Genomic DNA, 24,516 nt, shown 5'->3' with positions numbered 1-24,516 from the left:
TATAATAGTTCAGATTATTAGAAGGATATTTGTACTTTCTAACTTAACGGCAAAATAAAAGCAGAAAACATGTCACACAGGCCGTTACATGTACAATACAAATAAGCTATTTTTAGATCTCTAGGTAAATAGCTGTATTTCAACCCTGACCTTGTCAAGGCAGATATATATATATATATATATATATATATATATATATATATATATATATATATATATATATATATATATACACACCCTCACACCATGTCACCACGTGGTGGATTCTCTTTTACACTTTCCCGGGGTTGATTATTGGGGTGATGTGCAGAAATCTATTGAACGTATAGAAGGCTACCGTATGCGTATTGTGCCGTCCTCAGAATTAAGATTATACGTATTGTGCTGTCCTTAGAATTAAGATGAAATACATTAACACTATGTGATATTCCTGAGTGAACCATTGTCATGCCTGCACGGTTCCCGAAAATCTATAGGTTGAATGATGCCAAGGATACGTGCTAAATATAATAAATTTTGCACCGCTGAACACGGACAGCCTCTACACATCAGTGATTTTTGCAGTATGTTTGATAGTGTTATTTCGATGTGACCATGTTGAAAATACCACGTTGATAATCTGCTTGTGAGGAATTTTAATCAGATTCATTTTTTTAACGATGTCAGCAATTGCACTAATAAAATCTTCTATTTATTTTCCTAATATCGTACATATTACTCTGCTCTATCGCGATTAGCTCTGAAAATGATTTAGGATCTCTGATAACAACAAATCGTTTATTAATCGTTTCCCTGTCTGACATAGCTGTTTTAATGTCGCCGAGTATTGTGTTAATTTAAGAGAGTTTTACGTTGGCAGCCAACGGACTTCCAAAGAAGTCATCTGCGATTTTATTGAGTTTTTGAACGTTTCTACGAAGATTTGAAAACATATTTACGTGAACGCAAGCTCTCAGGGTGGTTAATTTAGTATCTACTGTATTTTATTTCCATTCATGCTGAGTTCACCTGTCATGGTATCACCGGTAGATCGTAAACGATTCGCAACACTTTTTGCAGTTTCAATTCTAATAGCTGCGATTGATATATTTGAGTCTCTGAGTCTACCGCCGTCAGTGAATACTGGAATAGTATCCCTAGTAGCACCTAGAATTCTACGAACTATGTCATTCTATTTAATATTGCTCGTCTTTAAAACACCGTATTTATCCTGAAAAATAACAGCTTCATCTCGGTCAACTCCAGAGAGGTTCATATTATCGGAAAGTTCATCTTTAGTCCCGTAATTTGACAAATCAGTATCATCTTTTTTTTCTAGTCTTTGATAGAAGAATATCTTCCGTAAATATATACCATTATACTTTTCTGTTTAAAACGATTAACGGCTACTTGAATAATCGTGCACGACTTTATGAGGTGGTAATGTTGATGAAGATATAGATGAGAGTACTGTCCTTGTTCCACAATATTACATGAGCACGCGTATTTTCCAGAAAAATAATATAATTAATCCTTTTGAATCCAAGTAATTTGAAATAACTCCAAACCAAGTAATCTGAAATAACTCCAAACAGCACAACATACAACGAACAGTTTAACGGCCCAACTTCTACTGATTAATTCTTCAAAACATGGATTATATGGGCTTTCTAAAACGTAAACAAGGGTCACGTGATCATCTTCTATAAGTTTACAGAAGCAAATACTTGTTACAGCTCACGTTTACCCAGTGTGACCCTGACAAAACCAATCATTTTCACTCTAAGAAATAAAAAATATAAAAAAATGTTTATATCTTAAAGACAAGGTCCCATCATGACCATGGAAACAACCAATCATTTCAAAATAAAATAGAACTTGTTTACGAAGGTTGCTACAAATTCTGAAACAAGGTCAGGATTTAGATCAACACTTGGTCTTTATAAACTAACAGTCAAGGTCAAAACTATTTTCTATTAAATAATATCATCTCTAGTGAATACATTTACATTACAATATCATGTTATATCAAATTTAAAACTGACAAACAATTAAATTGAAATAAATATATATTAAATCAGATATAATCAAATCAAATATACATAACACATCATATGACTATGTGTTTGCGAATTTAATCGAACAGTATTTTGTAAAGCAAAAAATATATGTCTTGGCGCAGAAACTCCTTGTTGTGATGCAATATGCCATGTAAATGACCCAACAGCATTACTCAGAATGCTATCTCTAGTTTCTGTCAAAGATGACAGCAACGATTTTCCACCTGAATTCATAAGACTAATTAACTTTTCTTCCTCGCTAATTGTTGAAGTCATGACTGGCATCCACAATGAAAGTTTTGTTAATATTAGTTTAGCATCATTAACAACAGCACCAGATCACCAGATTGTATCATTATCATTACCTTTGTTTACAAATATAACTGTGGTTTTGGGGGGCTCTAAAGATAACTTTTCTGGCATTTCTACAAAATCCAGAGATACGTGACAGTGGAATTGCGCATGAAAATCATCTATTTGCGTCTTTTAACATTGATTTACTTGTAGAAAATCCTAAATTAAATTCTGGATTGGCTCCATGAACTACTTGCCATATATCAGCGCCAGCGTTATCGGCGAGGTTTCTTGGTCGTCTTATATGATACGGTCTATGATCAGGACTGTTAAAATTATCTTTAACAAACATCATTGACGGACCAGCTGATCTTGTATAATCAGCTGAATATCTTGTAAATGTATTATCGTTGTAGCAACGTCAACGTCTTTTCAATATTTCTTCCGTCAATCATATACGTAGCGCTATCAAACAACGAAATAATACCATTGTTTACAAAACGAACTGTCATTAGCATTATATACAGTATTATCTGTTTTTACAATTTCTCCTTCTACTTCAGTAAATGATTCAGCAGGTAAGAAATATCTGCTTGTATCTTGAACTTGTAATTCGATTCGACCACGTTGATCTGGTACACGTGCGATAATCGCGTATAGATTCGTCTTTAAGAACTGGTGCGCCTATATGAAACGCCGGATCGGATATACGCTTGAACATCTTATTATAACAATCGTCGTCTAATACGAAGACCACTTCCTGAAATAAAACTTGTATTTGTCGGTATTATTGCATTAGTCAACTTTGTAGGAACGACTTCATTAACAGCCAACTCTGCTAGCTTTTGATTTGCAAAATGATTTATTATTTTACTGATATTTGCAGGCATAACTTCAGTGCTGGGTAATTTCATTGGTTGTGGTTTTATTCGTACTAATCGAGCTAATCTTTCTTCGATCGATGAAAATGCTTTACCGGCAATATCAACAACAGCACCAATACCTTTATCGCGAAAAGCATCAATAGCTTTCATTCCTAATTGTTTTGCAATCGGTATTGCTTTTAGAGCTATTCTCTTAAATAAACCTTAAACAAGATCACCAGGTCCATCTCCGTAAATCGCGTTGTAAGTTTGCAATCATGAGTTTACTATCCTAACTATTACAGGCCCACGTTGAGCAGTGTGTATAATCATTTTTAATTTACACGCTGATTAATTAATTGTTTTCAGTCGCTGTAATAATCATCAGCAATTTCATTAATGAGAGAATAATAAACATTACGATCCATAACATAGCCTGTAAACAACCTTCGACAAATATCAGATATTTCATTAACAATTTCTGGAGAATTATTTCCTGCGCGTTTTCCTCTCATCAGAATTTCTAGTCGGTCAACATCGGCAAGAACACTGTCAGGAAAGGTAATAAGGCAGCTTTCTGTTTTTTGGACCAAAATATTTATCATAAGCTTCATCAATTACTTCTTCTGCGGTAGGTTCTCGTTCTTCCTCACTTGTTGTTTAGACTGGTTGCTTTGGTTGTTGGTATTGTTTTTGTTGTGGTTGTTTTCGTTTCTGTAGTCGTTGTAAGCTTTCAAGATATTTGTTTATCCCATCAAAAATTCAATATATTTTAGATCATTGTTGACGTTATCAGTTTCATAGCATACATTATAAATCCACTTGCACCAGGTTGTATGACTTATATATTTATTAAAGTACTCAGGTTTCAGAAATACTTTTCTATTATCATAACTGTGCACGGCAAGTGCAGATAATCTTATCTCTTCAGTGTGTTTTATGTAGGAAATATTCGTCTCGAAAAACTTATCATTTTATTTAAATCTGATTCCGGCTTGTTTTGGTTCTGGTTCTTTTACAACAGCACTTTCAAGTTCATCTTCACCTTCAAGTTCTTCTTCAAGTTGAGAAGCAGGTGGGGGTTGAGCAGCAGCAATTTCAGTTGGAAGATCTCTTAAAATCCTTTTTGTCTTTTTGGTTCTTCTTGCTATCTTTTCAGTTCGCTCATCAGTTTATTTTAACGTTGAAAGAAGACCTTCAGTAGCTTCTGCAACTCTTTCAGTAACCTTTGTAACAGGTTTAAATATTTTTATTTTTTTTTGTACCTTTAGCATATTCAAATTGTGCTTCTTGTCGTTACTGCGGTTTTTGTTTGAGAGCATCACAGACAGGAATATATATTTTAATTGCTTCTAATCTTTCTCTAGCTAATCTACTAGTGTAAGATTCCATTATTGATATAATAATGATTTAATTACTCATACATTTATAGGGGCCCCGAGTGGCTGAGTGGTCTAAAGCGCTCTCCGTTACGGATCACTGCCATCTCACCTGTCTGCGTGGGTTCGAGTCTCCGATTCGGCCAATGTAGGTATGTGAGAAAGCTTGCCAGTAGCTTCTCGTGGGTCGGTGGTTCTTTCTGGGATTTTCCCCGGGTTCTTCCTCCACCATTAATACTGGCCGCCATGTATAGCCGCCTATCGTGTGCTGATAAATGGCGTTAAACCCTACAACAACAACAACATACATACATTTATAGCAGCAGAGGAGGTGCGACCTCAATGAAACGTCCAGAAGACAAATAAAACATACATACAAATTTAGAAAAACACAAACGACAACGATAAGGTAACAGAAATTAACCCAATTAGAGTAACTCTCTGTAAGTTAGAGGCTTTGGTTTGACGTTATTGATCTTATTTTTTCGCTGTCGTAAGAAGCTTAATTTTTCCAAAAATGACGTTCCAGCAAACGTTCCGTTCAGCTCCTCTGCTGCTGAGGTGCAAGGAACGACCCCGTCCGTCTTCCTCATTTCAAGGATGCCACCGTTTGTGCATACTTCACAGACTGCATTTGTTTCAAATCTATGCAAAGTTTGTTATTTTGTGCGGGGCGGTCCCTATCGTTACATGTGCGAGTCATGTCCGAATCACAGGTGCTCTACGCGAGCTTGATGTTGAGAAAACAAATCATCTGAAGTTTAAAAAAATCATAGAGTGAAAAAAATACCTCAAATTACCCCCATGGGGACGTCCATTAATTATGTCAACAATTTTTAGGCAATTTTTTACATCCCCCCTCCCCCCTTGTCAACAACTGTCAAACTTTCAGTGACCCCCCTAATAAAATTATGCCAAAATTTTTTTACCCCACCCCACCCCCACAAACTAACAATATTTTATACGGCTGGCTTTTATGCTAAAAATAGAATTATGGAAATTAAAAGGTCTACAAATAAATTTTAATACATTTTTTTACTTGTTTAACAGATTTCAAATTGACTATAACACTTTGCATTCATGAAAAAATCGAGACTTTTTATTCTAGCTTCTATCATCTTCCCATGGGGAAGCCAAATGTTCCTCAATTGTTATAATGGGCATAGTGGCTGATTCATTAATTTCTTCAGATTAATACCATATGTGGTTAAACTGTCTACAGTCTACAATCTACACTGAATAAAAACAAAATATGATGATGCAAGACTATGATTTCCTTGGCAAGAGCTCAACCAGTTTAGGATTAAACTGGTGGGCTGTTGACGGGCGAGCGAGTGTGCCATACCAACGCACCGACTAATTTCCTATTTTTTGATTTATTCAATTTATTGTAAAAAATAACATTGTTGACGTCAATTCATCTTGAACTCCCTCTCCCCCATGTCAACAATTCTCAAACTTCTTCAAACCCCCTCCCCCCCCACCCAATTTTGTTGACAAAATTAATGGACGACCCACATGACCCGTTCTGACATAGGACCCTGTCTATCATACTATATAACAGAGAAGGTAAGTAACTTCAAAATACTTCGTTCCACCCATGGCCCTCGATTTCCTGACTGAAAGAACCCTGTCTATCATGCTATATAAGAGAGAAGATAAGTAACTTCAAAATAATTCGTTCCACCCATGACCCTCGATTTCCTGACTGAACAGGTCCATATCTCTTCTGTATGAAATTGTGGTGCACTGTGCATGTCAGAACTCGTGACAGTAACATCACTGAAGAAAAATATTTAAATGCCGTGGTGACAGGGCCTGACTATATGCTTAGAATTCACACTTTGATTTCACTGTGTCTGTTGTAAAAAAAAAATAATAATCTGATAATTTAAATATTTCAAGTTCATATATAAATGAGCTCTTACCCGAATATTTATTGATCTGATATTTCTGAAAAAGTTGAATCAATTAAGCACGCTACACACTCCATTTATATCTGGTAAACACTGTGGATATTTTTTATAGTACTCAGTGACGTTGCTATGAAGCGTTGCCAAGTGTTGCACAAAAGTTTAAGCATAGGCCTACAGAAGATCAGGTCTTAAATGGTTTCCCTTTATTCATAATGTAATCAAGCAAAAAAGAGCTTAACACCAAAATAAGAAAGTATGAATATGGAAAATGAGGTTGGTTGCGATTCGTATTACTAATCATGCACAGCCATAGTGATGTGTAGTTCTTCGCGTAGCCACAGGTTTCATTTTTGCCATGAATGTAGAAATATTATGCAATGGTTTCTAGCGCACTTCGTACTTGTTATGTTTATATTAGATAATGAGTGCCTAAATATTGTAAGTCAGGATGGCCGAGCGGTCTAAGGCGCTGCGTTCAGGTCGCAGTCGGGTCTTCCCGGCGTGGGTTCGAATCCCACTTCTGACAAAAATATTTTTATATGATTCCATCAGTGCATATTTTTTTTCTTTGCATAATGCAAAAACCCAAATATTATTTATCGAAATATAATTGTCATTTGAATGTATAAGTATATTTAATGCAAACATAATCGTATAAACTATATTACATAGCGTGTATGTGTGATTACCTTTTTATCTATTCGTTTGCAAATAGTAGTGATTGTTTTGCTGGTAATAAAGAAAGCGCCTGAAAATAGACATTTTGAGCAGGCTAAGAGATTTAATGTGCTGTATTCAAATTAGAATCTCTCCCACATGAATTCGAATCTCTTTTTCTAACATTAACTTTTGTAGTTTGTGCTATAAACACTAGAGAAAAAATATATAAAAACAATTAAGAAAATACAGCTCACGATTCAACATTTTACGTGTCGATAAAGAAATGTAACTTGTATACACTTACTCGATGGCGTTATATTCGCACGAATCGTATTCGGTATACACATTTATCCATTTCTCACTCTTTCTCTCATTGAAGAATGTACATGTACGTATACCTATTAATTAAGGTTCAAGCATATCACAACTATACAGATTACTTTTATAAGCCATAAGATCTGTCATTCCTTTCCTCTGTACGTTCATACATACGCATGTATGCCAATCTCTGTATATGTATAAATGTCCTCTGAAACATACCTCACACTGTAGTATTCATTGTATTCACACAGTATTAACTGTATGTGTTTAGAGATCATCATATGTACACTATAACCATATCCTGTGTCGAGATAATCGTATTTACACAATATTAACCATATTATGTGTCGAGATAATCGTATTTACACAATATTAACCATATTATGTGTTCAGATCATCGTAGTCTTCTTGTATTAATCGTATCATGTCGTACGACATCGTTAGTGTAATCAGTCTTTAAAGTAACTGGCAAAGGAACCAAATGTTTTATATAAAGATAAAATTGTACTCTCGCGGTTTGTGTGTGTGTGTGTGATCGATCTTAATGAAACATACGTATATGTTACTGTCATCATTAATTCTCTTATTCCATTGTCATATTTTTAGTTTTATGCGAGCTCATTTTTAATTAAACTTTTAAAAGTGGTTTTTACAATGCTACATGGAGCTGTCATCACTATAAGGTTCAAGTTATGGTACGCGCCGATTTTGCATTCTACCTCAAGATATCGCAAAAATGAGTCCGGTACAAAGGTCGGCGATATGTGGCGTTTGCACAGCATTTTGTGTATGTCAGGCTACTTCAAAGTTCTACAGATCAAGAGTTATTGATACTCATTCTGGTCTTAACGCAAAAAATAATTGAAAGTTATTTCCTTTGGACAGGATTCCCGGTAACTATACTCTTTTGGGACAGTATAATGCCTTAAACGGTCCACAAATCCAGTTTGTAAAAGTCTATTAAGGTTACCTTTCCTGATAATTTTCCTCGGGGATTCCAATAATTCAGGCTCGAAATTATGACAGTTAGTTAAAACCTAACACACAGGATCGACAAAGAAAAGAAAAAAGGTTTTACTGATCACTACCTAACAAATAAATTTAAAGGCTCAAATAAATAGAACAGGAAAAAAAAAATCCCCAGCAAAATGAATGATAAGACATGATCCTCTTACCCCGTCGAATATACATTTTTTTATGAGTCGGCTTGAAGTTTTGAAGTTTGTGAAATGGCTTGAAGTTTTGAATTAATAAAAGACGTATCGTGTTTGGGTTAAATGTTAGATCTTAACAGAACAAGGAGATTAATTAAGATGCCAAATGATCCTTTTGATCTAAAGACTAATTGCACGCGCATGTGTTTTGTCACCTAGCTTTCATAAACATCACTTACACACACTTTTCATCCATTGCATTAAATCCGTGTGCAATACTTTTAACACTTGGAATTTATTATATTCCGTATTTAGAAAGAGAAAAAAAGACGAGCACCTTGTACGACTTAGCAACCTGAGGCCCCGTATAATATAAAGAACGCTATTCAAATATATAGAGGTATGTTTAAAGCAAGTTTAATTATGACCAACTGTATCTATGTATCTGTGCTTAACTTTCTAACCTATTAATTTATGAATATATATCTTTTGCTTGCTGGAGATATCCATATTTCAACGAGGCACATACAGTATAACTCTCTCTCTCTCTCTCTCTCTCTCCATGTATACTTCACATGTGTATCCACGTATAACATTGTAATGGATATGTCGGGATGACCGAGAAGTCTAAGGCGCTGCGTTAAGGTCGCAGTCGGGTCTTCCCGGTGTCGGGTAGAATCCCACTCTTGACAAAGCTGTTTCTTGCATTTTGCATAACTACAGAAAAGATCTTATTTCAATTAACAATAATGTGTAATTTATAAAATGAAACTATATTTTATGTAAGCATGTATATATCAGCTGTCTTAGTGATAAAGTCTTGCCTTTAAAATATATTCATCTGTAAGTGGGTCTCTCTCTCTCTCTCTCTCTAACACACACACACACACACACACACAGAGTATTGTACCAGATAAAGGACATCTCAAGATGAAATAGTGATTCAAGCTGCAGTAATGTTTCTCACACGTGAAGTCGAGTCCCAAGAAAACATTGCCTTTTCTAATTTATGTTCAAAACATTACAAAATAAACGAGCACAAGAGATTATCGAAAGAAGTTTATATCTTGTATGTCATTGCAAAATCCTCATTTTAATCCAATTACTCGATGGCACTATATTTACCACGAATCAAAAACAGGATGCCCAACTATTCTCCATCCGTCTAACTAAATCTCTCTCTCTCTCTCTCTCTCTCTCTCTCTCTCTCTCTATATATATATATATATATATATATATATATATATATATATATATATATATATATATGAGTAAACATGCAGATGTAACTATTGATATCGATCATGTCAGTTGGAACCAGAAAATTTATTTCACACGTTTTAAATGTACTGAAGAAACCTTTTTGTGAGTTCTGTTTTATACATACTTGAGATTCTATTTAAAAAATTTACAGTTACTGTTCTTAACAGCATTACGTATCAACAAAGACTCAAAATCAGTCACTGTTTAATTTTTTAACTACTTTCTGAGCATTGTTCCATTGTGTATTTGCAAAAGACAAAGAAAGATGACATTATTTGGGAGAACAAAATAGGCATAGAAAGACTCTAAATATTTGAATACAAAACACATTATGTGCATATCAATGCTACAGTCACAAAACGCAGGCTTTGGTTGCTAAATCTTCGTGTAACAAAATATGTCAACAAGATTAAATCAGGAGAAACTGCCAGTAACATTATAAATATAAGATCTTTAATATTACCAAACAAATAATATAGTATTTATACATACGTACATACATGTTGTTGTTGTTGTTGTAGGGTTTAACGCGAATTTTCAGCATACGGTAGGCTATACATGGCACATATATATATGGTTTACTACTAATTTGTAACTTTCTCGAAATGATTGAAATTAAAAAATTACACAATGCGTTTCGTTCAGTTTACAGTCTGGTCATCTAGGATTCGGATCGAATCCTACATTTGACAATCCTTTTCATTTTGTAAATTGTATAATATAAAGAAACTTTATTCGAATGTGCAAATGTTAGTTGCAAGCGTAAATATATTCAACAAAAATAGTGTGTGTGCGTGTGTGTGTGTGTGTGTCCCAAATCCAATCGTTTATTAATAGATATATTTGTTTCTCTTGAAAATAATTCATAATACATGATAACGCACATTCCGGATGTCTAAGAGAATTAAGGCGCTGAGTTCGTGTTGTAGTAGAGTCTCTCACACACGAATATGTATCTTGTAAATGCATTAACTTTCGTAGCTTATCTCATAACACTATAGATACAATATATAAGCACACAGAAAAAGGATCAAGATGATTTTTCAGTATTCCATGTGTTGAAATAGAACTGTAATTTGTATACAATTACCCGATAATATGCGCCGAACCATACACTTCTCTCTCTCTCTCTCTCTAGCGCTCCGGTGGCCTAGTGGTTAGAGAGTCCGCCTCGAATGCGGGAAGTCGTGGGTTTCATCTGCGGCCGAGTAATACCAAAGACTTATAAAAATGGTATTAACAGATGCATTGGCGCTCAGCATTAAGAGGTTAGTGTAAGACTGGTCGGCCTGGTGTCAGGAAAATATAGTACCACATGTCCGCTGCATGATGCATCAGTGCTAGACATCACTATAAACTGCCACACAGTAGACATTGTAGCGACGTCACTGTTTTTTTTTAAGCTAAGTTAAAAAGCCAAATATCTCTCTCTCTCTCTCTCTCTCTCTCTCTCTCTCTCTCACACACACACACACACACACACACACACACACACGCTCACTCTCTCTCTCTCTCTCTCTCTCTCTCTCTCTCTCTCTCTCTCTCTATCTTTATGGATGTATGCATACATAATATAACATTGTTCAATAACGCTTACCTGTTACATTGGTGTTTTTCACTGTCCCTTGATATTTCAATTGTTCTCTATTACTTAACATTTGCATTTGTCTCTATCATTTAATGTTTCCTTTCCACTGTATTTCTAAGAGATAAGGTGTGCAGAAAACTAATGGATAGATTAGGATGGACAAGCGGTCTAAGATGCTGCATTCAAGTTGCAGTAGAATCCCTCTCTCATCGACTTCTCTGCAAGAAAAAAATTAATAACTTTGTAGTTAATGTTATCATTATTAGAGGCACAATATACAAGTACAAAGATAAAAATATAGATGATGGGAGATTATCCTGTGCTGTTACAAAATCTTTGTTGTTACAAAATCTTACTATTGATTCAATTAGTCGATTATTCGAGGCCTCAACGAGTCCTATTCAGTATGCTGACCTATACGCCCTTCAATCTCTCTATGTGCAATAGGATCTTTGTAATGCATATGTCAGGATGGCCGAGCGGTCTAAGGCGCTGCGTTCAGGTCGCAGTCGGGTCTTCCCCGGCGTGGGTTTGAATCCCACTTCTGACAAACAGATTTTATTTTCTATCTTGTTTAACAGAAATAACTATTTTTTGAAATATACAAGTCACTTTAATACAATTGTAAATATAACCATAAAACAATATTACGTATCAACTGCCTGTATGAACCTGTACATACCTACCAGGTCTGACTATTAATGGGTCCATTTGTTGATCTAGGAAATTAAGCACAGCATCTCATAACGGACATATCCGGATGACATAGCGATTTAAGGCACTGCATGAATACTGTAAGACTGTATCGCCAGGCACTACCTTGTGCTGGATATGTCAGGATGGCCGAGCGGTCTAAGGCGCTGCGTTCAGGTCGCAGTCGGGTCTTCCCGGCGTGGGTTTGAATCCTACTTCTGACAAACTGTTCTTTTGTCATAGAGCAGTATCTCTTATGACTGTGCAATTGATAACATCAATCTTACAGCGTTCATAAATGCTGGCATATAACAGCAGTAGTAAATGGGGTCACCCTAGCCTCAATGGGAATTAGCATTACAGAGACCCCTGGGTCACTCTAGCCTCAATGGAAATTTAACATGGAAAAAAATTGTGGGTCACTCTAGGCTCAAGGGGAATTTAACATGGGAAAAAGTCTTGGGTCACTCTAGCCTCAAGGGGAATTGAACATGGGAAAAAAGTCTTGGGTGACTCTAGCCTCAAGGGGAATTGAACATGGGATTTTATTTTTTTTTTAATTTTTTTTAAATTTAAATTTAAATTTAAAAAAGGGGTAGGCAATTGAAAAGTCATTCTCTTTTCGAGAAATATGGCTGGCCCTGAAAAGGGCCTTTGGGTTTCTTCTGCTTCTTCTTTTATTTCCTCCATTTCCTCATCCACCCCCTAATCTTTCCCAAAATTCCTTTGTTCTTCCTCTTTTCTTTTTCTGGTAACCAGTCTGGGTGCCCCATAGCCCTGGACTTCTCTTGTATCTTTATCCAATTGCTGTTGAGTTTTTCAAATGCGTCTTTTTTCTTTAAGTTTTCTTTCTCCTTTCTTTCTTTACTCCACTTGTCTTTGATCTTCATGACCTCTTCCTCCATCACTTTTCTCATAAGTTGTTCCGATTTCTTAATCTGGTCCAGGCCTTTTTTGACAAAGGACCACTCTGTCCATTCCATTACTTCTTCCAAAAAACACCTTACTTCTAGCACATTATCCATGGCTTCTTTCAAGTGGCCAATCTTTACATACTCTGGATCTATAAAACCTCTTAGTCTTTTTACTTCTTCTTCTATCATCTCTGCCACCAGATCCATGGCTGATTTTAGGTTTGTCACTTGCCTTCTTACAAAATCCCTGGTTACTTCGAACTTCCACTCACATTCAATCCTTTCCACTGCATAAGCTCCATCCACCATCCAATACCAAATGTCCTTTAACTGGTTAAACAATTCTGTTACAGCTACCATTTTCTTTCCTTTATTCCGTAGAATGGTTCCAACGACCAACGTTGTGGGTTCTTCAATAGACTATCCACATACGCAAAGCAACCCAATCTAACTCCTAATCTACACCTCAAACACCAAAAAAAAAGACATCATTTTAATCTACTATCCATACCAACCTACTTAACCACTTACAAACACAAACACACAAACGCATACCCTCACATTTTTTTAAAAAAAAGTTAGTGTTTATTTTCACACTACTCTACCTACACACATTGGCAAATCGATCGTTATTTCTTTTCTAGAGTATTGGGGTAGCCCTGAAAAGGGCTGTTTTTTTTTTTTGTTTGCTATGGCATTCTTTTTTAGTTTCTAAGAATGCGATGTCCTCTGAGGATAGACCTTCTGGCGATAGGTCTGCTTCTTCGGAAAGAGAAGAAGAACTCTTTGGTGTCGATACGACAATCGACAAAGCCTCTGTCAGCTTCAGGTTGCTGCTGTTGCTGTTGTTGCTGCTGTTGTTGTTGTCTCTGAAGTCTGTACTTCTCTGTCCATTCTTCTTTCTCCCTGTTCACTTCTTCTCTGAAGAGCTCTTCTATCAGGTCTTCAGTGATTTTTAGCATTCTCACATTCTCTATTTCTTCTGGCTTCGGTATCAGACTGTGTCTGACCCTATGCAAATTCACGTAGGCTTCGTTGAGCTTAGCTAGTTTGGAGCACATCTTCGTAGGAGGATGAGTCGACAATGGATGGTTAGACTGGAAACAACCCGGTTCTTAAAGTCAAAGCGCGGACGTGAAGGAAAACATCCCCCACACGGTTTTTGAGTCGCAACGTTTAGTGAGTATCATGAGAGGGATAGTAAGAAATGAAAGAGCATCAATCCAACATTCTTATAGCTAAACAAAAGACAAAGGCATTTTTTTCAAAACACAACATTTTTTATTCAAAAATCACTTAACACTAAACAACAGCTCTAACATTTTTAACAATAATCCAACAATATAACATCAAACAATTTTTTCAAAACACAACATTTTTTATTCAAAAATCACTTAACACTAAACAACAACAACTCTAACATTTTTTAACAATAATCCAACACTAAAAGTTTCTCCACTAGGTAAAGAGGGATAACAGTCTTCCATGGTTTCTAGTAATCTAGGATGACTTCTCTCAAACTGTTGATTTCTATGGTATTATCGAATTCTGCATACAGGATGACGTTCACCGTTTCATCAGGGTCTCGGTCTTTAAACTGAATTTCCACACGAATCTGGCCGGATTTTATAGGGTGGAAATGTCCCTCGTCGCTGCCTTGGTCTGGAGTGAAATCGAAAGCCCACAAAGCGTAGCCTCCTGCATAATCCTCGTACGTAATACCGTGACTGGTATTGGTTCCTAACTGTCCGGTGGCTTCGTACAAGTACGATCTCAGATAATTCTTCTTGGTAAAGTCAGGTTCGAAAGGTCGGGTACACAAGGTCTTGCCATCGCGACTGACTTCAATTTTGGACACGCCAAAGTGTTGAAAGTAGAAAGGATTTTTTCGGCAGCTCCGTTGAAGGCTGTATTCTCGACGATACCACCGATCAAACGTTTGGGTAACTGTCCTTGGAACAGATGATCTTCGATCATGGATCGCTGTCCCTTGGGAATGGTGAAGGTTTTCACTTCCACGCGTCGTATGGGATACTTGGCAGTCGTTCTGCTCAACGTCTGACTGATGTCGTTTCCCACTTTAGGTAACACTTCCACACGGCGTACGTAGAGTCTGGCTTCTTGGATTTTGGTTTTGTAACCGTCACTATCAGCCAGTAAATGGAAAGCGGTACTGCTACGATTCAGTCTCAGGCGGACATCCACCCCGTTCAGCAAATACTTTTCTTGCAACCACATGTCCAAATGCAAACGATCCATCAGTTCTAAACTTTGTCTCGGCTCCCGTGATTCTCTTTCTTCGTTCTACAAATCCAACATTGTTGTCTTTCTTTTCATCAGTTTCCAATATTTCAAACTTGGTAGGTTCGTCAGCTTCCCATACCACACAGGCATTGAGATGAGTGTTCTTGGCATCTATTCCGTACGTCAAGAGATTTTCCAGGTAGGCACGATAAGGGTAAGTATCCATGCTGCTACTGACCAGTTTGTTATTCAAGTACAAGTCCACTCCACTGAACAAGGAATGCATGAAATTGTTGACGGGAGCTACTGCTTCATCGTCTATAGCACCTCCAGTCTTATCTAGAATTTTGACTTTCAGGTACAAGTAACTGCTATTCAGATCCATGTAATCTTCGGGCTGTCCTTTGATTTCAAACTCGATGGGAGCGGAATCGGTCAGTGAGGAGACGGGGTGAAATTCCGCCCACTGGGATTCTTGCATCGTCATCATCGTGGGGGGCATGGCAAACAGGTCCAGTTCCGTCTTGGAACAAGCGCAAGCTTCTCGGTGCATCATTTTTTTGTCTCTTTTCTCAATAATCGAAAACGTCTAAGTCTCGAACGGTTCTTCTTTTCTTGGCCTTTCTCGCTTGAAGTCTGGTGAAAGGGTGTTTTCTTCGTCGTCTCTTTCTGCCTTGTCCTTGCTGAATGCCTGACTCGGTAGCGTGCAGGGCATTTATAGGTGTCTCTCGTTGGCCTAAAATGTCTTTGCCCGTTTGCAGCAAGACATTTTTGCCTGCCCTCATGAAGGCTTCTTTAGGGTTTTGTTTGTCGATGATGACATTTTGGAGAAATTCTTTGCCTTGCGTCAGTGCCGCATCTTTCAAGGCGTGCAATCCGCGTGTCACCATCGGTTTCAACACCGGGGCCACCGAACGAAAGGCCGATTTTAACATGTCTCCTAAGCCGTGTCCTCGCTGTCGAGCAACCCCTCGGTACACTGGATACATGACTTACTTACGAGTCGTGAGAGAACCGTTTTCGAAAATGGAGTTTCACCGTGACTTTTCCTTTGGTGAATGGAATATTTTGTCCCAGATCTCCTTTTATAGCAATGTTGACCGTGTCCAAATACGACTTACTGACCGGCAAATAGTGAGGATGGACAAATTCGCGGTGGACGTGGTAAGTGTTTCCACCTTCCTCGTCAGTGTTCGTGGCAGAATCCACTTTGAAAGGAATGACACGCAGTAACGGTACGGAGGTGTGTCCCACCACGTTGTACTCCACCACATCGGAATACACGAACATCAAATTCAGTCCTTGGTTCAGTTCTACCGGGGCACGAAATAACTTGCTAAAAGACTCGTTGTCGTAAACGATGGGTAATTCGTTTTTCTTGAGCATGGCCTTTCTCATGTCCATGTCTCCGCCCAACATGTCAAACAATTCAGGACAAAATAAAATGGACATGATTTTACTTCGTTCAAATTTCATCAACAAGCGACGAGCTGCTTTGTGGTACTCCATGGTGACACTTTTGTTGACATGCTCCAAAGCTTTCAGAAACACGACATTAAACCTGGAGGCTATGGTGCTGACCAAATGTTGACCACTAAAATAATAGCCTGGGGGAATGAACAAGTGATAGGTGGTGTACTTTTATGTACGGGTTTTCTTGTCATATTTGACATTGCTATCCATTCACTGTTGCATTTGCTCGTCATGAACTTCCACATCAAAAAAGTTTTGATTGGGAAGGACATTGAGGACTTGGGTCGGGTGAATCATTTCTACTAAAGCCACTTCCCAATGGGCTTCGTGATCTAACTGGATGGCCTGAGGTAATTTGGCCGTGTAACAGCACAACGTGTTCTTGGGAAACACCTCCATGGAACTGTCACTGGGTAAAGTTAAGTAAAATTGGTTTTGGTGACTCATAATTCCAGAGTTCTGTGGCTGTCCGAGGGGTTACTGGACGTCAGAGGCGTGTCTCCGTCTAAAATGGGGTTCATGTTGTGGTTGAAGTGGTGACTGGCACTGGCACTGGACACAAGGTTCCCGGGGTTCCCGTTCGAGGTGAATTTCAGGGAGGGATTAGAAAGCAGGTAACCGATGCAACTGCTCAATAAAATGGTCCACAATTGTTTGTCTCCTTGTTGCAAACTCAAATTGGCGATGGCTGCCCCGATGACACAATACACCACGAAGATTTGGCAGAAAAAGACGATTTGCGTTTTAGGCACACGTTCTCCACACCACACCCACAAGGGTTGTTTTTGTAAATCTTGCACAGAAGAACTAGGTGAAGGAGGAGTGGTCGACGTAGCTGCGTCTGTGTGAAAAGGCATGATGGTCACTTCTTTTTATAGTCGATGACTTGCGAAGCGTCGATCCAAGAATCAAACCTGGGTGGATATCCTTTCCAACGTACTTTGACTTCTTTGACACGTCGTTTGCCCACTTTACGGGTTCTGCGTTCGAGAATGCTTTCGATGTCGTACACGTCGTCTTCCTTTTTGGTGACACGTTGTAACTCGGGCAAATAAAACGTTCCTTTGAGCACGTCTCCGTTCATGTCTTCCAATTTATAGACAGCAGGATGACGGCCATGTACTCGTCCAGTGACGCGAAACAATTCGGTCGTCCAGTTAGGTAAGTAACCTTTGTCGAAAGTGCGTTTGGTTTTGCCAATGCGCACCCAATCTCCTACGGCCAACATTCCACTTTTCTTGGGGACAGCCCTCGTCGGGGACGTACCAAACAGGCGCTCAAACACCAACACTTCGTTGTCGGGAGTCACGTCTTGCGGGGCACGTCCGATGCTTCGATGGTAAGATTAGTTGTACGCTTGCACCAGGTGCGGTAAGATGTCGATGTACTTCAGAGTGTGGTGATGCGTAAAATATTTCCACATGCGTTCTTTCAAAGTGCGTTGAAAACGTTCCACGATGCTGGCTTTGGTTTCAGGATTCTCGGTGGTAAAAAAATTAATGTCACGTTTCTTTAATTCTTTTTGGAAAGCTTGGTTCAGAAGTTCGGTGCCTTTGTCCGTTTGCCATCGAAGAGGGTGACGACCGCTTTGTTTCAACACCCGTTGCAGGGCTCGCACTAACTCGCTGCTCGATTTGGAAGTCAAGGGCACGACCCAGGCAAATTTGGAAAAGACATCGATGACACAAAACAAATATTTGTAGCCACGATTGTAGCTGGCCAAATGAGAGACATCGGCTAAATCGGCTTGCCATTGATGATCGATGCCTTCCACTCGGGTGCGACTTCTGGCAAACTTGCGTCAAATGGGTTTGTGTAAAGTGAAGGTAGCTTGTTCTTGTAACCATCGTTGCACTTGAGGTAAACGGAGACTTTTCAGTCGCGTTTTGGCAGCACGATACAATTTTTGAACTCCTGCGTAACCTGCAGGATGGGAGGGATCGTAGTAAATGCTGGCTAAGACTTTTTCCATTTTTTTATGTTGGTTGGTGTGTTAATAAGACACCCACTCTTGGAGGATGCTACTCTTTTTCTCTTGGGGTATTTTCTTGGATTGCAATGCTTTGCGTGTGCGACCGGCAATAGGTGTTGAAGAGGAGAAGGATGTCTGAGCGGGGGATATCGGTTCTTGTTTCACTTCTGTCTTCACTTCTGTCTTTACTTTCTTTTTCTCTTGTGATGAAGAAGGGGTGGCCATCATCTTTTTAATCCATCCAATTCTGGAGGTAGGTGGTGTTGTTAACTTGCGTACTTTTTCTGGTGGAGTTTGAAACCCTTCTTCTTTTTCTTCTTTTCCTTTTTCTGTCTTTGTCGCTGGTACTGGTGATGGTGCTGGACTTTTCATCAAGGTCTTAAAATCTTTCAGAGTGGGTAGAGCTGTTTCGTCTAAAGCTTTCTGGTGAAAGAGTTGCAGTCGTTGCAAGAGTTGACCGTACTTTTGCGATTTTTCTGTTTCGGACAAATCTTGGCGATCCATCAAGGACTGCAATTCGTGTTGTGACTGGGACATCTCGCTCAAATTGGGATTGGGAGGTAAATGCGGAGTGTGTTGTCCTTGCCACCGATGGTATTCCATCCATCGTTTGTAAGGCACTAAAGCTAGTTTTCGTCCTTCCATGGGGTTGTCAGGGGTCGATTCTGAGATCTTGGAACTTCCGAGGCCTTTTTATCTTGCTCCCAACAGTCCTCCCAACATGGTTCCCAAGACTCCTTTCAGTATGGGGCCTAACAAGAGAGGTAAAATACCTCCACGTTGCACTAACATCTTCTTTCTTTGACGAATGGGAATTTTCTTTTGAACCATTTGGCGAAGAACGTGACGATGTTTGCCTAAGCATTGTTTCTGGTGTTTGGACAAAGGGATCGTGCCTTTCAAAACGTTCAAACAACATTCGCACACGGTATCGATGACCTCTTTGGAGGCTGTTTGAATGAGTTTTTTTCGTAGGGGTGGAGAAGCTTTGGACAGGACAGATAACATGTCCCCATATTTGGTTAAACGTGGTGGCAGTCCTTTCCTTTTCTTTCCTTGGGGTTTTCTGGAGGGTGACATCTTTGAGTCTTCAGGAGCACCAAAAAACACTGATACCCGACTTGGTCACAGGCCTTTTTTATACTGGAACGCGTCGCCACTGATTGTCTTTAAGTCGTGTTAGTTTAAGGACAGGCATGACACGTCGTACAGGGGTACGCAACGGACTAAATCGAGCCAGTTCTTGCTTGGACAAATCCAGTAAACTTTGTAACATGCCCGATCTTTCTTGAACTTTGATTTTGGGAGAAGGTACTTTGTGAGCAGCAGCCACTGCCACTAAATTGGAAGGTCCTGCCACTGGGGAAGTTCTTTTGGGGGTCATCAACGGAGAAGTTCTTGGTGTGATCAACGTCTCCAAGTACTCTTCAGTTCTGGGTGTCATTAACGGAGAAGTGGATGAACGTGAGGCTGCCGGAGACGCAGTCACCGCCGTGGCAGGTCGTGGTTTGCGAGTGTAAGGTTGCGTCCTGGCCGAAGTGCCTCTCTTGCGACTAGTTTTCTGTGAACTTTTCTTTTTCTGGGGACTTTTTCTCTTTTTTTTTTCTGGGGGCTTCTTTTCTTTTTCCGGGGTGGTGGTGTCTGGTCAGAGGAGGGTCCTGCCACTGGAGAAGTTCTCCTTGGGGACCTGGTCTTTTTCTTCTTGGGGCTTCGTTGGACTTTTGTCTTGGGGATAACTTTGGGGGCATTAGGATCCCATCTTAAAAGTGAGCGAATGATGACCCCTCCTAGAGTACTGCTCCCTCCAGTTTTCAAAATGATTTGTTTTTTGGTTTGAGTGTCGATGCGGGGATCGGCCAGTTGGACCAAAGCGACTTTGCTTCGATCGAAAAAGCGTTTGGTTTGATGAGGAATCTGAATGATTCCTTGGAGTAATTGACGTGCCGTCACCCTGAACCATCGTAAGACTTCTTTGAGACTAGCTTCTAAGACACGAGCTCGTGTTTGTGGATTTTTTTCTCGACTGATGCCATACAAGGCACGAATCAATTTGACGGGAAGATGCGACTGAAGGGACGTCATGTTGACGCTGTGTGAGACAGACGAAAAACGGTCTGAGGTTTTTATAGATTTTTTTATGGGGAGTGAAATGAAGTCGAGGACGGAGACGTGTACAGGACAGGCCCTCCGTCTTGGCACCAGTGGTGAAACAAGTGGGTACGAAATCGCAAATCCTCGGGGGTCGTAGGTTTCAAATCGACGAGTAAATAGGCGTGTGGCGTTTGAGTGGCATCGTCGTACGCCTGAGTCAGCCAAGGCGTTCCTAACTGTTTGGCTAAGACTTGCACTTGCGATTTATCTCGAGGGCTTTTAAACAAGACCACGTAATGCGCATTGAGACTGATGGTGCGATGGGCTTTACTTTGTTGAAACAAATTTTGGGTGATGTAAACGACACTGGCATTACGGTGATGCCCTTTGCGCGTGAACCACAGTTTAATTTCTTCTTCGTCTTCTCCTAACATGTCGTCGAAAATGGCCAAATGGGTTTGACGGGAGTCAGAGACGATGCCGTCGTCTTCTTTAGGAATGCCTTCCACAAACACGATGGAATCGCCTTGACTTTCTCGCAAGAGGCTGTACGCCGATTGCCACTCTTTGTAACACCACACGATCCGTTGAGGTGGCCGATCGATCAAATGATGTTTATGTTCGATCAAACGTTTGACGAATTCGGTTTTGCCTGAACCGCTAGGTCCAGCAATGAGCATGTTAAAGGGATGGCGAAGATACAAAGCCTCCCAACTGGCACGATCTAAGTGTTCGTCGATGACTTTGACAGTAGAGGAAGAGGGAGCAGAGACAGCAGAGGTAGCCATGGTGTGAGAAATGTCACTTGTGACACGAAAAACAAACAAGACAAGAGTTTATATACTTTTTCAGAACATGTTTATTGAATGTTTTTTTTCAAACATGAATACGAAAGACAAAAATACATAAAAGCCAAAGGCTTAAGTACAAGGATAAAAGGCACATGATAACCATGAACGTGGAATAAACACAAGTGTCTGTACAACATGTTTTGGGTGAAGTTCTAACCAGTTCTATAGTAAGGGGTAAGGTCACACAAGTGTCCTCCCGAAAGGGTCTTTCAGGCCTGTCCACGACAGTCCAGTCCTGGGTGACGGGTTCTTCTGGTACCGTCACTAACACGGGTTGAAAAGTAACTTTTTTCCTTGAATAACTCTCGTGCATACTGGGCCACCTCTTGGGTCCAAGCCAAACCAATCTGGTTTCTTCTTCGTCAACGACATGGTAAGTTACTTCAATGAACAATGAACTATCGATCTTGCCTAGGGTTCCTTTTTATATACAGACCAATACCGACGTGACCGTACGGCAACGTAAAGTGATTGGGAAGTCGCACTCGCTTCTGGTATACAATTTGATAGACTTTTTCCAAGGGTCGACTGACGATGTGGTGAGTGGGTAAACGTACAATCTTGTTCGGTTGATAGGTGGTCACTTTAAAGTTTCCATCCTCTCCCGATTGCAAGGCTTCTTTCAATACCCCAAAGTTGACCACTCGACTGGTACGATGATTCAGAGTCAGTCCTTTCACTTTGCACGTCGTGTGCACTTCTTGTTTGTCCCGGTATTCGTAGCCGTAATTTTTGGGGCCGCCACTGACGAAACTTAGAATCTTGTCGTCGGGATGCTCGTCTGTCCAGGCTCCTAAACGGTCTCCTTCGATGTCAGGGTGATGTTGAATCGGGTGATGGATGTAAATGCAACTGTCCGTGTCAAAGTACAGGACGCGTTCCCCTAACAGTTCTAAAGCTTCGTACAATTTTAAGCCAGCATGGGCTGTCACGTAAGCCGCAATGATGACATTTCCAAAAGGGTCGTCTTGTACAAAGTCCAGATCTTCTTCGTAATTGACCAAGATCAATTCCTCGCGAACGACGTCCACGTGTTTCATGTATTTGGTTTTGTCGTGAATCATCTGGAAGTAGCGGGAAGGTTCTGTCAAATATTCCGTCTTGGGTAAACACGGTCGTTGTGCCATTTTACCCCACAAGCAATTTGACATCACTTTGGCAAACGATCGCCTGCCTTCGTTTTTCTCGATGTGGTCTAAAGAGATGCCTTCTTGTGCGTAGTATTTCTCTTTGAATTGTATTTGGTCTTCGGGAGTGTGACACCAGGAAGGATAGCCGCTGGCTTCTTGCTTCAGTTTCAAAAAGGCATCCACGTAGTCAGCGAAAATGCCTTTCTGAGTAGGGTCACCCTTGTGGTACTGTTGTGTCTTGGGAAAGTGGCAAATTTCGTATACTTCTAACAGTTGGTATCCCATGTCCAGAGCTTTGAACAATTCTACGCTGACCCAGGTTCCCGTCAAGGCCCGTTCTTCCTGGCTGTGATGACAAGGCTGATCTTGGTTGCACGTTTCGGCACAAGTACGGCACAAGGGAAACATCAGTTTGCCTTGACAATGGTGAGGTAAGACGGGATGGTATAGGTTCGTGGGAGGCAAAACTTTGCACTTGATCAAGCCTTTGTATTGTCGAAGGTTTTTCAGGTCGATGTGTTCCGTCAGCAATTGCGGGTGCCCTACAGGAAAGCGACAATATTTGCACACGTAGGGATACAGCGAACACACGTCCAAGTATTTGATTTCTTCTCCTTTCTCTTCGTCGGCTTGGTACAGCAAACAGGTGGCATTGGTCCTTCCTCCGTACAAACTATCCCTCGGGTTCAGTGGGTCCATGAACTGGTAACTTTCCACGAGGCGTTTAAACTCGGGATCGGTTTTCAAACGGTGATCGTATTCGTGTTCCCACATTTCCACCACTTGGTATCCTTGCTGTTCTAACTTTAGGCGCCGCTGACAAGTGTCCTGGTACAAGTCTTCCATGGTCCGTTGTAAAAACTGATTTTTAGTGTCACGGTCAGGGTAGCGTAGCAGACGGGACATCCGTGAAATAAGCAACCGTTAAACTCGTACACGATCTTGGGGTTTTCTAAGTCCGAGCCATCGACCGAATACATTCCGATGGTCTTTTAGCCTCCTCCGTTGCGGGCATGCTGAATCCACTTGTCTTCCTTGTCGCACAAGTAATGTAACCAACGTAGGGCTTTGACCGAGTATTGACGCTTGACATAGTGGGTCGTTTGAGGACTTATGACAGCCACGGTCTTTTCAGGCATGAATCGTTGTCGATACACTAAGGAACACGCTTTGGCAATGGTGCAAGCTTCTTTCAAAGGATCGACCCCTCCGTGTTCCATGAACAGTTCTCGAAATTTTCCACAGCAACGTCGTAAAATGTCCACGTCGGAACGACAATACTTTAGCATTTCTTCCTGAAAGTCGAAAGGGTCGGAGGCGTGAGACTGGTACCAAGCGTAGAAAGCTTCTCGTTGTTCGGTACGCATGTTGTCGGGGTCGTAATAGTGAGCCTCAGGCAAATGGGGTAGAACGGCGTGTTGATTGGCTTCCGTATTGAAAAAGTGAGGAAAGTACCCTTTAGCCATTTCTGTCATTCCAAACGTTTTAGGCATTCGGCTCAAAGGCATGGCCAAGTAGCTCATCGAATCTTTAAACTGTACTTGTCCCCCTTGCATGAAAATGATTTTGACTCCGTTCAAAGTCACTTTAGGACGCTCGGTGCCTTGTTCCGTATAGTATCTCAAAAGAAACTGTCCATCGTATCCGGAGAAATTGTGAGCCATCACCGTG

General features: G+C 40.0%; 3 non-coding genes across 3 annotated transcripts; all 3 read left to right on the top strand.

Annotated features, from left to right (window-relative positions):
- The first annotated feature begins 6,933 nt into the window (after nucleotides 1-6,933).
- On the top strand, nucleotides 6,934-7,017 carry Trnal-cag (transfer RNA leucine (anticodon CAG)). The gene has a single exon. It is a non-coding gene; the product is annotated as a tRNA-Leu (tRNA).
- Nucleotides 7,018-11,942: 4,925 nt separating this feature from the next.
- Nucleotides 11,943-12,027, top strand: Trnal-cag (transfer RNA leucine (anticodon CAG)). The gene has a single exon. It is a non-coding gene; the product is annotated as a tRNA-Leu (tRNA).
- A 283-nt stretch (nucleotides 12,028-12,310) lies between these two features.
- Nucleotides 12,311-12,394, top strand: Trnal-cag (transfer RNA leucine (anticodon CAG)). The gene has a single exon. It is a non-coding gene; the product is annotated as a tRNA-Leu (tRNA).
- The last annotated feature ends 12,122 nt before the right edge of the window (nucleotides 12,395-24,516 follow it).

This window comes from Sinohyriopsis cumingii, unplaced genomic scaffold, assembly GCF_028554795.1.
Source record: "Sinohyriopsis cumingii isolate HCF-2022 unplaced genomic scaffold, ASM2855479v2 utg000066l, whole genome shotgun sequence".
NCBI lineage: Eukaryota > Metazoa > Mollusca > Bivalvia > Unionida > Unionidae > Sinohyriopsis > Sinohyriopsis cumingii.
This window is presented reverse-complemented; position numbering and strand designations above follow the sequence as displayed.